The sequence below is a fragment of the Aulostomus chinensis genome, chromosome 1, assembly GCF_037954235.1.
Source record: "Aulostomus chinensis isolate RoL2024-O1b breed Wild chromosome 1, RoL_Achi_v1.0, whole genome shotgun sequence".
Lineage (NCBI taxonomy): Eukaryota > Metazoa > Chordata > Actinopteri > Syngnathiformes > Aulostomidae > Aulostomus > Aulostomus chinensis.
This window is the reverse complement of record NC_141320.1, coordinates 20211498-20224455: the sequence shown is the minus strand read 5'-3', so window position 1 is coordinate 20224455 and position 12958 is coordinate 20211498.

Genomic DNA, 12958 nt, shown 5'->3' with positions numbered 1-12958 from the left:
ACTCAGTGGATGTAGAGATGGCATTGTGGGGGGGTCATAAATGGTGTCTGAGCCCCCCCCCCCCCATGACCATATGTGGCAGGAGTTTCAGCGAAACTCAGAAGGATCTTTAACACACATCAGATCCCTGTGCACTTTAAGCCCAACAACACCATGAGACAGAAAACCTCAGCCTCAGACACCACCTGGCACCCACCTACAATGCCGTCCTCAGACCCTCCCCAGGAGGTGCAGCCAGCCTTCACGCCTTCATTCAGGTGACCCGAATGACCCCCCAAGAGGGTAACGACCCAGAACTGAGGCCAAGGACTCACATCTCCACCTCATGAGCCTCTCGTTCTGGCCTGACCACCACTTGTTTTTGCCTCCACCCCCTGGGGTGGTTCTGTTCCTGATACTTCCACTGAATTTTAGAACTGAAGGAGCTTCTTGGATCAGAGGCCAAACGTCTTCACTTACAAGAGGAGAGTCCAGCTGCCTGGCTTGAGAATTAGGATGACCTGGAAAACTGAGAATATTCACAAATACTAGAACCAGAGGTGACCTGTACTGATGCTCAACATGTCAACCACCAGACAAAAAGAGAAGACACACACACACACACACACACACACACACACACACACACAGCCTGTCTTCAGTATAAAGCTGTGTTCTGTCTCGTTGGAAGACATCTCTGACTGTGTTGTTAGCAGGGCTGCTGTGAATCAAGAGGCTCTCCATCCATACCTGAGTCTCCATCACTGATTCCTCTCCTCCACCTCTTTCTGACACAACAATCCTGACAGTGACAGTCTGGGTTGGAGCTGAGCAAAGTTGGATCTGACCCCCGGAAACCGGACGGCGCCACCTACTTGTTGGGCGGGACGCAGCCAAGATGGCACCCAGCGCGTCCCGGGCCTTTGGAGGTTTAACGGCTCCACCAACACCGAATAGCCGTCAACTACGAAACACTTGTACGTTGTTCCACTCCTGCTCAGACGGTCTGAACACAATGACCCGGATTACGGACACAACCAGACCAGAGACACTTGCTGGCAGGACTGCGGTCTCTCGGTTCTCCTGGTCAGTGTGGGGGGACTCACCTGCTCTGTCCAGCCTGACTCGGGGCTTCAGCACGGCATCGAGCAGCAACCTCTGCCGGCGGTTCTCCCGCTCGTACTCCGCCACGGTTTCCTCCAGCAGAGCCACGATCTGCTCCGCGGCCGCCGCCAGCCGCTCGGTGAGCAGCGCTCTCAGCACCGGGACTCCAGCCGCTGAGTCTCCTTCTCCCAGCTGCAGCAGGAAGTCTTCAGCGGCGGCGAGGATCCGCTCCTGGACCGACACCCGCAGCAGCTGCGCGGCGCACATGTTGAGGTTCTACCGGCGCCACTCAGCCTTCAGGAGACAAAGACCGAGGCCTTCCGCTTCTTTTCTTCTTCGTCTTCTTCAAAACGAGCAGAGTCCAAGCTCTGTTCTCTGTGCCACTCCAGACTCGCTAACCTGGTAGCAGCGGTCGTGATGAGTGGAGTGATCCAGGATTTCGTTTTGAAAAACGGTTATCGATGACGTATTTAGTGACGTCCAAAGCCTCGCCGACCGGCAGTGACCACGTGACTGATTCAAGACCTGGTTCTCTGGCTTGGCGTGAGATTCTAAACCACTAAAGCCTGATTTATGCTTCTGCGTCGCGTCGACGAAAACCCCAACAAAATCCTGCCTCTGTGTCACGTCGACGCGTGGTGACGTCAACGTCGAAGACTGTGATTGGTCCGCTCAGAACGTCATTTCCGGTTCAGTCGCGGCACAACAAGACCGCCATTTTCAAAGTTTCTGTGGTGAAAGCTCCAAGAAAAAAATGGACCAAGCCGAAGAAAGGATTATTCGCGGCACTACAAAGACTGACAAATGGCCAACAATTGTTGTCTGTGACCGGAAGAAAACCAAGGAATCCGACAAGAGCCCCGTAAACAATACAAAGACAAAGCCACACCCCCTAGCGGCTTGGCGGTGAATTGCAGAGCAACGCGTTCCCTCGACGCAGAATAAACCAGGCTTTCCAGTCGCACCTGTTTTACGCCCCCGTGCCAGATAAGGACCCCCATCGGGCTGTGCCACTCTGGAGGGAGCGCGTCTCACAGTCAGTCAGCGGAACCATGCGGATCCGGGCCGGAGCTGTGGGAAGGAGCGCCAATTGTATCGGGTTGTTGTTTTCTGGACTGCAGCAGAACAGGAGCAGCCGGGACTGGAATGTAGAAGTAGGTTATCTTGAAGTTGACTCAGTTATGGTGAACGATATTGTGGTTCAACACTTTAATGAGCTTTAAGGCAAACATATTTCATGAGGAAACAACGCCGGAATTGGACGGATTTCAGCGGCACACAACAACGTATCCGATACACCTCATTGGAAACCTGGTGGTCTAAGACTAAGAAACACCAGTCACCATGAAGAAAGGAACTTTTAGCTGAGCACTCATGTTCTTTTCTGCAGGTTGAATGTGGCATTTGTTGGACAGAAGCGTCTCATCTCAACAAAAGCACCTCTTCAGTGCTGAGGCATGATGGGGCCAGGCATGAGAATGAAGTCCCAGATCCACCAGGATGAACTCAGGTATACAGCCACTCTCCAACTGACTCACAGTTGCTTCATTGATCATTAATTCCTCTTCATTTCTTCTCTCCTTCATCTTTAACCATCCAGCTTCCAGGAAGCAGATGCTGGATGAGGCTCTGCTGAATTTGATCCTGAAGGACTGCCAGCCACTCAGCACTGTTGAGAGGGAAGGGTTCAGGGAACTGGTTCAGGTCCTTGAGCCTCCAGCAGCTCTTACTACATTACTGTAAGCATCACTGAGTTGATTAGCAAATATCACTACATTACTGTTAGCATCAATTTGAGTTCATTAGAAATTCTTCCGACATCACTGTCGCAATATTTTGAGGTTCGTAGCAACTCGTAGTACATGACTGTCAGCATCACTTTGAGGTTATTCGAAACATTCACTCCATGACTGTCAGCATCACTTTGAGTTTATTAGCAACTATCTCTACATCACTGTCGCATCATTTTGAGTTCATTAGCAATTCTTACTACATCACTGTCGCATCATTTTGAGATCATTAGCAATTCTTCCGACATCACTGTCGCATTATTTTGAGGTTCGTAGCAACTCTTACTACATGACTGTCATCATTACTTTGAGGTTATTCGAAACACTTACTACATTACTGTAAGCATCACTGAGTTGATTAGCAACTATCACTACATTACTGTTAGCATCATCTTGAGTTCATTAGCAATTCTTCCGACATCACTGTCGCAATATTTTGAGGTTCGTAGCAACTCTTACTACATTATTGTTGCATTATTTTAAGGTTCGTAGCAACTCTTACAACATGACTGTCAGCATTACTTTGAGTTTATTCGCAACTATCATTTCAATACTGTTAGCATCATTTTGAGTTGTTGAGCAATTCTCACGACATCACTGTCGAAATATTTTGAGGTTGGAAGCAACTTTTACTACATTACTGTCGCATTATTTTGAGGTTCGTAGCAACACTTACTACATGACTGTAAGCATCACTTTGAGGTTATTCGAAAGTTTCACTCCATTACTGTTAGCATCATCTTGAGTTCATTAGCAATTCTTCCAACATCACTGTCGCCATATTTTGAGGTTCGTAGCAACTTTTACTACATTACTGTCGCATTATTTTGAGGTTCGTAACAACTCTGACTACATGACTGTCAGCATCACTTTGAGGTTATTCGAAACACTTACTACATTACTGTAAGCATCACTGAGTTGATTAGCAACTATCACTCCATTACTGTTAGCATCATTTTGAGTTCATTAGCAATTCTTACTCCATCACTGTCGCATCATTTTAAGATCATTAGGAATTCTTCTGACATCACTGTCACAATATTTTGAGGTTCGTAGCAACTCTTACTACATTATTGTTGCATTATTTTAAGGTTCGTAGCAACTCTTACTACATTACTGTCAGCATCACTTTGAGTTTTTTAGCAACTATCACTACATTACTGTTCGCATCATTTTGAGTTGTTGAGCAATTCTCACGACATCACTGCAGCATTAAATTGAGTTCATTAGCAACTCTTACTAAATGACTGTCAGCATCACTTTGAGGTTGTTCGAAACTCTTACTACTTTACTGTAAGCATCACTGAGTTTCTTAGCAACTATCACTACATTACTGTTAGCATCATTTTAAGTTCATTAGCAATTCTTACGACATCACTGTCGCAATATTTTGAGGTTCGTAGCAACTCTTACTACATTATTGTTGCATTATTTTAAGGTTCGTAGCAACTCTTACAACATGACTGTCAGCATTACTTTGAGATTATTAGCAACTATCACTACATTACTGTTAGCATCATTTTGAGTTGTTGAGCAATTCTCACGACATCACTGTCGAAATATTTTGAGGTTGGAAGCAACTTTTACTACATTACTGTCGCATTATTTTGAGGTTCGTAGCAACACTTACTACATGACTGTCAGCATCACTTTGAGGTTATTCGAAAGTTTCACTCCATTACTGTTAGCATCATCTTGAGTTCATTAGCAATTCTTCCAACATCACTGTCGCCATATTTTGAGGTTCGTAGCAACTTTTACTACATTACTGTCGCATTATTTTGAGGTTCGTAACAACTCTGACTACATGACTGTCAGCATCACTTTGAGGTTATTCGAAACGTTCACTCCATTACTGTTAGCATCATTTTGAGATCATTACCAATTCTTCTGACATCACTGTCGCATCATTTTGAGATCTTTAGCAATTCTTCCGACATCACTGTCGCATTATTTTGAGGTTCGTAGCAACTCTTAGTACATGACTGTCAGCATCACTTTGAGGTTATTCGAAACACTTACTACATTACTGTAAGCATCACTGAGTTTATTAGCAACGTTCACTCCATTACTGTTAGCATCATTTTGAGTTCATTAGCAATTCTTACTAAATCACTGTCGCATCATTTTGAGATCTTTAGCAATTCTTCTGACATCACTGTCGCATTATTTTGAGGTTCGTAGCAACTCTTACTACATGACTGTCAGCATCACTTTGAGGTTATTCGAAAGTTTCACTCCATTACTGTTAGCATCATTTTGAGTTTTTGAGCAATTCTCACGACATCACTGTAGCATTAAATTGAGTTCATTAGCAACTCTTACTAAATGACTGTCAGCATCACTTTGAGGTTGTTCGAAACTCTTACTACATTACTGTAAGCATCACTGAGTTTCTGAACAACTATCACTACAATACTGTTAGCATCATCTTGAGTTCATTAGCAATTCTTCCGACATCACTGTCGCAATATTTTGAGGTTCGTAGCAACTTTTACTACATTACTGTCGCATTATTTTGAGGGTCGTAGCAACACTTACTACATGACTGTAAGCATCACTTTGAGGTTATTCGAAAGTTTCACTCCATTACTGTTAGCATCATTTTGAGTTCATTAGCAATTCTTACTACATCACTTTCGCATCATTTTGAGATCATTAGCAATTCTTCCGACATCACTGTTTCAATATTTTGAGGTTCGTAGCAACACTTACTACATTTCTGTGAGCATCACTTTGAGTTTATTAGCAACTATCACTTCATTACTGTTAACATCATTTTGAGTTGTTGAGCAATTCTTTCGACATCACTGTAGCATTAAATTGAGTTCATTAGCAACTCTTACTAAATGACTGTCAGCATCACTTTGAGGTTGTTCGAAACTCTGACTACATTACTGTAAGCATCAATGAGTTTCTTAGCAACTATCACTACATTACTGTTAGCATCATTTTGAGTTCATCAGCAATTCTTCCGACATCACTGTCGCAATATTTTGAGGTTCGTAGCAACTTTTACTACATTACTGTCGCATTATTTTGAGATTCGTAGCAACTCTTAGTACATGACTGTCAGCATCACTTTGAGGTTATTCGAAACGTTCACTCCATTACTGTTAGCATCATTTTGAGATCTTTAGCAATTCTTCTGACATCACTGTCGCATTATTTTGAGGTTCGTAGCAACTCTTACTACATGACTGTCAGCATCACTTTGAGGTTATTCGAAAGTTTCACTCCATTACTGTTGGCATCATTTTGAGTTTTTGAGCAATTCTCACGACATCACTGTAGCATTAAATTGAGTTCATGAGCAACTCTTACTAAATGACTGTCAGCATCACTTTGAGGTTGTTCGAAACTCTTACTACATCACTGTAAGCATCACTGAGTTTCTGAACAACTATCACTACAATACTGTTAGCATCATCTTGAGTTCATTAGCAATTCTTCCGACATCACTGTCGCAATATTTTGAGGTTCGTAGCAACTTTTACTACATTACTGTCGCATTATTTTGAGGGTCGTAGCAACACTTACTACATGACTGTAAGCATCACTTTGAGGTTATTCGAAAGTTTCACTCCATTACTGTTAGCATCATTTTGAGTTCATTAGCAATTCTTACTACATCACTTTCGCATCATTTTGAGATCATTAGCAATTCTTCCGACATCACTGTTTCAATATTTTGAGGTTCGTAGCAACACTTACTACATTTCTGTGAGCATCACTTTGAGTTTATTAGCAACTATCACTTCATTACTGTTAACATCATTTTGAGTTGTTGAGCAATTCTTTCGACATCACTGTAGCATTAAATTGAGTTCATTAGCAACTCTTACTAAATGACTGTCAGCATCACTTTGAGGTTGTTCGAAACTCTTACTACATTACTGTAAGCATCACTGAGTTTCTTAGCAACTATCACTACATTACTGTTAGCATCATTTTGAGTTCATTAGCAATTCTTCCGACATCACTGTCGCAATATTTTGAGGTTCGTAGCAACTTTTACTACATTACTGTCGCATTATTTTGAGATTCGTAGCAACTCTTAGTACATGACTGTCAGCATCACTTTGAGGTTATTCGAAACGTTCACTCCATTACTGTTAGCATCATTTTGAGATCTTTAGCAATTCTTCCGACATCACTGTCGCATTATTTTGAGGTTCGTAGCAACTCTTACTACATGACTGTCAGCATCACTTTGAGGTTGTTCGAAACACTTACTACATTACTGTTTGCATCATTTTGAGTTCATGAGCAATTCTTCCGACATCACTGTCGCATTATTTTGAGGTCCGTAGCAACTCTTAGTACAAGACTGTCACCATCACTTTGAGGTTATTCGAAACACTTACTACATTACTGTTAGCATCATTTTGAGTTCATGAGCAATTCTCACTAAATCACTGTCACATCATTTTTAGATCTTTAGCAATTCTTCTGACATCACTGTCGCATTATTTTGAGGTTCGTAGCAACTCTTCCTACATGACTGTCACCATCACTTTGAGGTTATTCGAAACACTTACTACATTACTGTAAGCATCACTGAGTTGATTAGCAACTACCACTACATTACTGTCAGCATCATTTTAAGTTCATTTGCAATTCTTCCGACATCACTGTCGCAATATTTTGAGGTTCGTAGCGACTTTTACTTCATTACTGTCGCATTATATTGAGGTTCGTAGCAACTCTTACTACATGACTGTCAGCATCACTTTGAGGTTTTTCGAAACACTTACTACATGACTGTAAGCATCACTGAGTTGATTAGCAACTATCACTACATTACTGTTAGCATCATTTTGAGTTCATTAGCAATTCTTCCGACATCACTGTCGCAATATTTTGAGGTTCGTCGCGACTTTTACTACATTACTGTCGCATTATATTGAGGTCCGTAGCAACTCTTACTACATGACTGTCAGCATCACTTTGAGGTTATTCGAAACACTTACTACATTACTTTAAGCATCACTGAGTTGATAAGCAACTATCACTCCATGACTGTTAGCATCATTTTGAGTTCATTTGCAATTCTTACTAAATCACTGTCGCATCATTTTGAGATCATTTGCAATTCTTCTGACATCACTCTCACATTATTTTGAGGTTGGTAGCAACTCTTACTACATTATTTTTGCATTATTTTAAGGTTCGTAGCAACTCTTACTACATTACTGTCAGCATCACTTTGAGTATATTAGAAACTATCACTACATTACTGTTAGCATCATTTTGAGTTCATGAGCAATTCTCACGACATCATTGTAGCATTAAATTGAGTTCATTTGCAACTCTTACTAAATGACAGCATCACTTTGAGGTTATTCGAAAGTTTCACTCCATTACTGTGAGCATCATCTTGAGTTCATTAGCAATTCTTCCGACATCACTGTCGCAATATTTTGAGGTTCGTTGCAACTTTTTCTACATTACTGTCGCATTATTTTGAGGTTCGTAGCAACTCTTACGACATGACTGTCACAATCACTTTGAGGTTGTTCGAAACACTTACTACATTACTGTAAGCATCACTGAGTTGATTAGCAACTATCACTACATTACTGTTAGGATCATTTTGAGCTCATTAGCAATTCTTCCGACATAACTGTCGCAATATTTTGAGGTTCGTAGCAACTTTTACTACATTACTGTCGCATTATTTTGAGGGTCGTAGCAACACTTACTACATGACTGTAAGCATCACTTTGAGGTTATTCGAAAGTTTCACTCCATTACTTTTGGCATCATTTTGAGTTCATTAGCAATTCTTACTACATCACTGTCGCATCATTTTGAGATCATTAGCAATTCTTCCGACATCACTGTCGCAATATTTTGAGGTTCGTAGCAACTCTTACTCCATTATTGTTGCATTATTTAAAGGTTCGTAGCAACTCTTACTACATTACTGTCAGCATCACTTTGAGTTTCTTAGCAACTATCACTACATTACTGTTAGCATCATTTTGAGTTATAGAGCAATTCTCACGACATCACTGTAGCATTAAATTGAGTTCATTAGCAACTCTTACTAAATGACTGTCAGCATCACTTTGAGGTTGTTCGAAACTCTGACTACATTACTGTAAGCATCAATGAGTTTCTTAGCAACTATCACTACATTACTGTTAGCATCATCTTGAGTTCATTAGCAATTCTTCCGACATCACTGTCGCAATATTTTTCGGTTCGCAGCAACTTTTACTACATTACTGTCGCACTATTTTGAGGTTCGTAGCAAGACTTACTACATGACTGTCAGTATCACTTTGAGGTTATTCGAAAGTTTCACTCCATTACTGTTAGCATCATTTTGAGTTCATTAGCAATTCTTCCGACATCACTGTCGCAATATTTTGAGGTTCGTAGCAACTCTTACTACATTACTGTTGCATTATTTAAAGGTTCGTAGCGACTCTTACTACATTACTGTCAACATCACTTTGAGTTTCTTAGCAACTATCAGTACATTACTGTTAGCATCATTTTGAGTTATAGAGCAATTTTCACGACATCACTGTAGCATTAAATTGAGTTCATTAGCAACTCTTACTAAATGACTGTCAGCATCACTTTGAGGTTGTTCGAAACTCTGACTACATTACTGTAAGCATCAATGAGTTTCTTAGCAACTATCACTACATTACTGTTAGCATCATCTTGAGTTCATTAGCAATTCTTCCGACATCACTGTCGCAATATTTTGAGGTTCGTAGCAACTCTTACTACATGACTGTCAGCATCACTGAGTTGATTAGCAACTATCACTCCATTACTGTTAGCATCATTTTGAGTTCATTAGCAATTCTTCCGACATCACTGTCGCAATATTTTGAGGTTCGTAGCAACTTTTACTAAATTACTGTCACATTATTTTGAGGTTCGTAGAAACTCTTAGTACAAGACTGTCAGCATCACTTTGAGGTTATTCGAAATGTTCACTCCATTACTGTTAGCATCATTTTGAGTTCATGTGCAATTCTTACTAAATCACTGTCGCATCATTTTGAGATCATTAGCAATTCTTCTGACATCACTGTCGCATTATTTTGAGGTTTGTAGCAACTCTTCCTACATGACTGTCACCATCACTTTGAGGTTATTCGAAACACTTACTACATTACTGTAAGCATCACTGACTTGATTAGCAACTATCACTACATTACTGTTAGCATCATTTTAAGTTCATTAGCAATTCTTCCGACATCACTGTCGCAATATTTTGAGGTTCGTAGCAACTTTTACTACATTACTGTTGCATTATATTGACGTTCGTAGCAACTCTTACTACATGACTGTAAGCATCACTTTGAGTTGCTTAGCAACTATCACTTCATTACTGTTAGCATCATTTTGAGTTATAGAGCAATTCTCACGACATCACTGTAGCATTAAATTGAGTTCATTAGCAACTCTTACTAAATGACTGTCAGCATCACTTTGAGGTTGTTCGAAACACTTACTACATTACTGTAAGCATCAATGAGTTTCTTAGCAACTATCACTACATTACTGTTAGCATCATCTTGAGTTCATTAGCAATTCTTCCGACATCACTGTCGCAATATTTTGCGGTTCGCAGCAACTTTTACTACATTACTGTCGCATTATTTTGAGGTTCGTAGCAACACTTACTACATGACTGTCAGTATCACTTTGAGGTTATTCGAAAGTTTCACTCCATTACTGTTAGCATCATTTTGAGTTCATTAGCAATTCTTACTAAATCACAGTCGCATCATTTTGAGATCATTAGCAATTCTTCCGACATCACTGTCGCATTATTTTGAGGTTGTAGCAACTCTTCGTACAAGACTGTCAGCATCACTTTGAGGTTATTCGAAACTTTCACTCCATTACTGTTAGCATCATTTTGAGTTCATTAGCAATTCTTACTAAATCACAGTCGCATCATTTTGAGATCATTAGCAATTCTTCCGACATCACTGTCGCAATATTTTTAGGTTCGTAGCAACTCTTACTACATGACTGTCAGCATCACTTTGAGGTTATTCGAAACTTTCACTCCATTGCTGTTAGCATAATTTTGAGTTCATGTGCAATTCTTACTAAATAACTGTCGCATCATTTTGAGATCTTTAGCATTTCTTCTGACATCACTGTCGCATTATTTTGAGGTTTGTAGCAACTCTTCCTACATGACTGTCACCATCACTTTGAGGTTATTCGAAACACTTACTACATTACTGTAAGCATCACTGAGTTGCTTTGCAACTATCACTACATTACTGTTAGCATCACTTTAAGTTCATCCGCAATTCTTCCGACATCACTGTCGCAATATTTTGAGGTTCGTAGCAACTTTTACTACATTACTGTTGCATTATATTGAGGTTCGTAGCAACTCTTACTACATGACTGTCAGCATTACTTTGAGGTTATTCGAAACACTTACTACATTACTGTAAGCAACACTGACTTGATTAGCAACTATCACTACATTACTTTTAACGTCATTTTGAGTTCATTAGCAATTCTTCCGACATCACTGTCGAAATATTTTGAGGTTCGTAGCAATTTTTACTACATTACTGTCGCATTATTTTGAGGTTCGTAGCAACTCTTACTACATGACTGTCAGCATCACTTTGAGGTTATTCGAAAGTTTCACTCCATTACTGTTAGCATCATTTTGAGTTCATTAGCAATTCTTACTACATCACTGTCGCATCATTTTCAGATCATTAGCAAGTCTTCCGACATCACTGTCGCAATATTTTGAGGTTCGTAGCAACTTTTACTACATTACTGTCGCATTATTTTGAGGTTCGTAGCTACTCTTAGTACAAGACTTTCAGCATCACTTTGAGGTTATTCGAAAGTTTCACTCCATTACTGTTAGCATCATTTTGAGTTCGTTAGCAATTCTTACTAAATCACTGTCGCATCATTTTGAGATCTTTAGCAATTCTTCTGACATCACTGTAGTGTTAAATTGAGTTCATTAGCAACTCTTACTACATGACTTTCACCATCACTTTGAGGTTGTTCGAAACACTTACTACATTACTGTAAGCATCACTGACTTGATTAGCAACTATCACTACATTACTGTTAGCATCATTTTGAGTTCATTAGCAATTCTTCCGACATCACTGTCGCAATATTTTGAGGTTCGTAGCAACTCTTACTACATGACTGTCAGCATCACTTTGAGGTTCGTAGCAACTCTTACTACATGACTGTCAGCATCACTTTGAGGTTATTCGAAACTTTCACTCCTTTACTGTTAGCATCATTTTGAGTTCATTAGCAATTCTTACTACATCACTGTCGCATCATTTTGAGATCATTAGAAATTCTTTTGACATCACTGTCACATTATTTTGAGGTTCGTAGCAACTCCTACTACATTACTGTCAGCATGACTTTGAGTTGTTGAGCAATTCTCACGACATCACTGTAGCATTAAATTGAGTTCAATAGCAACTCTTACTACATGACTGTCAGCATCACTTTCAGGTTATTCGAAACACTGACTACAATACTGTAAGCATCACTGAGTTGATTCGCAACTATCACTACATTACTGTTAGCATCATTTTGAGTTCATTAGCAATTCTTCCGACATCACTGTCGCAATATTTTGAGGTTCGTAGCAACTATTACTACGTTAATGTCGCATTATTTTGAGGTTCGTAGCAACTGTTACTACATTACTTTCAGCATCACTTTGAGGTATTTCGAAACACTTACTACATCACTGTCAGCATCACTGAGTTGATAAGCAACTATCATTACGTTACTGTGAGCATCGTTTTGAGTTCAATAGCAATTCTTACGACATGACTGTCAGCATCATTTTTAATTTACCCGCAAATCAAACCACATGACTGTCAGCATCACTTTGAGGTAATTAGAAACTTTCACTCCATTACTGTTAGCATCATTTTGAGTTCATTAGCAATTCTTCCTACATCACTGTTGCATCATTTTGAGATCATTAGCAGTTCTTCCCACATCAATGTCGCATTATTTTGAGGTTCGTTGCAACTCTTACTACATTATTGTTGCATTATTTAAAGAATCATAGCAATTCTTAC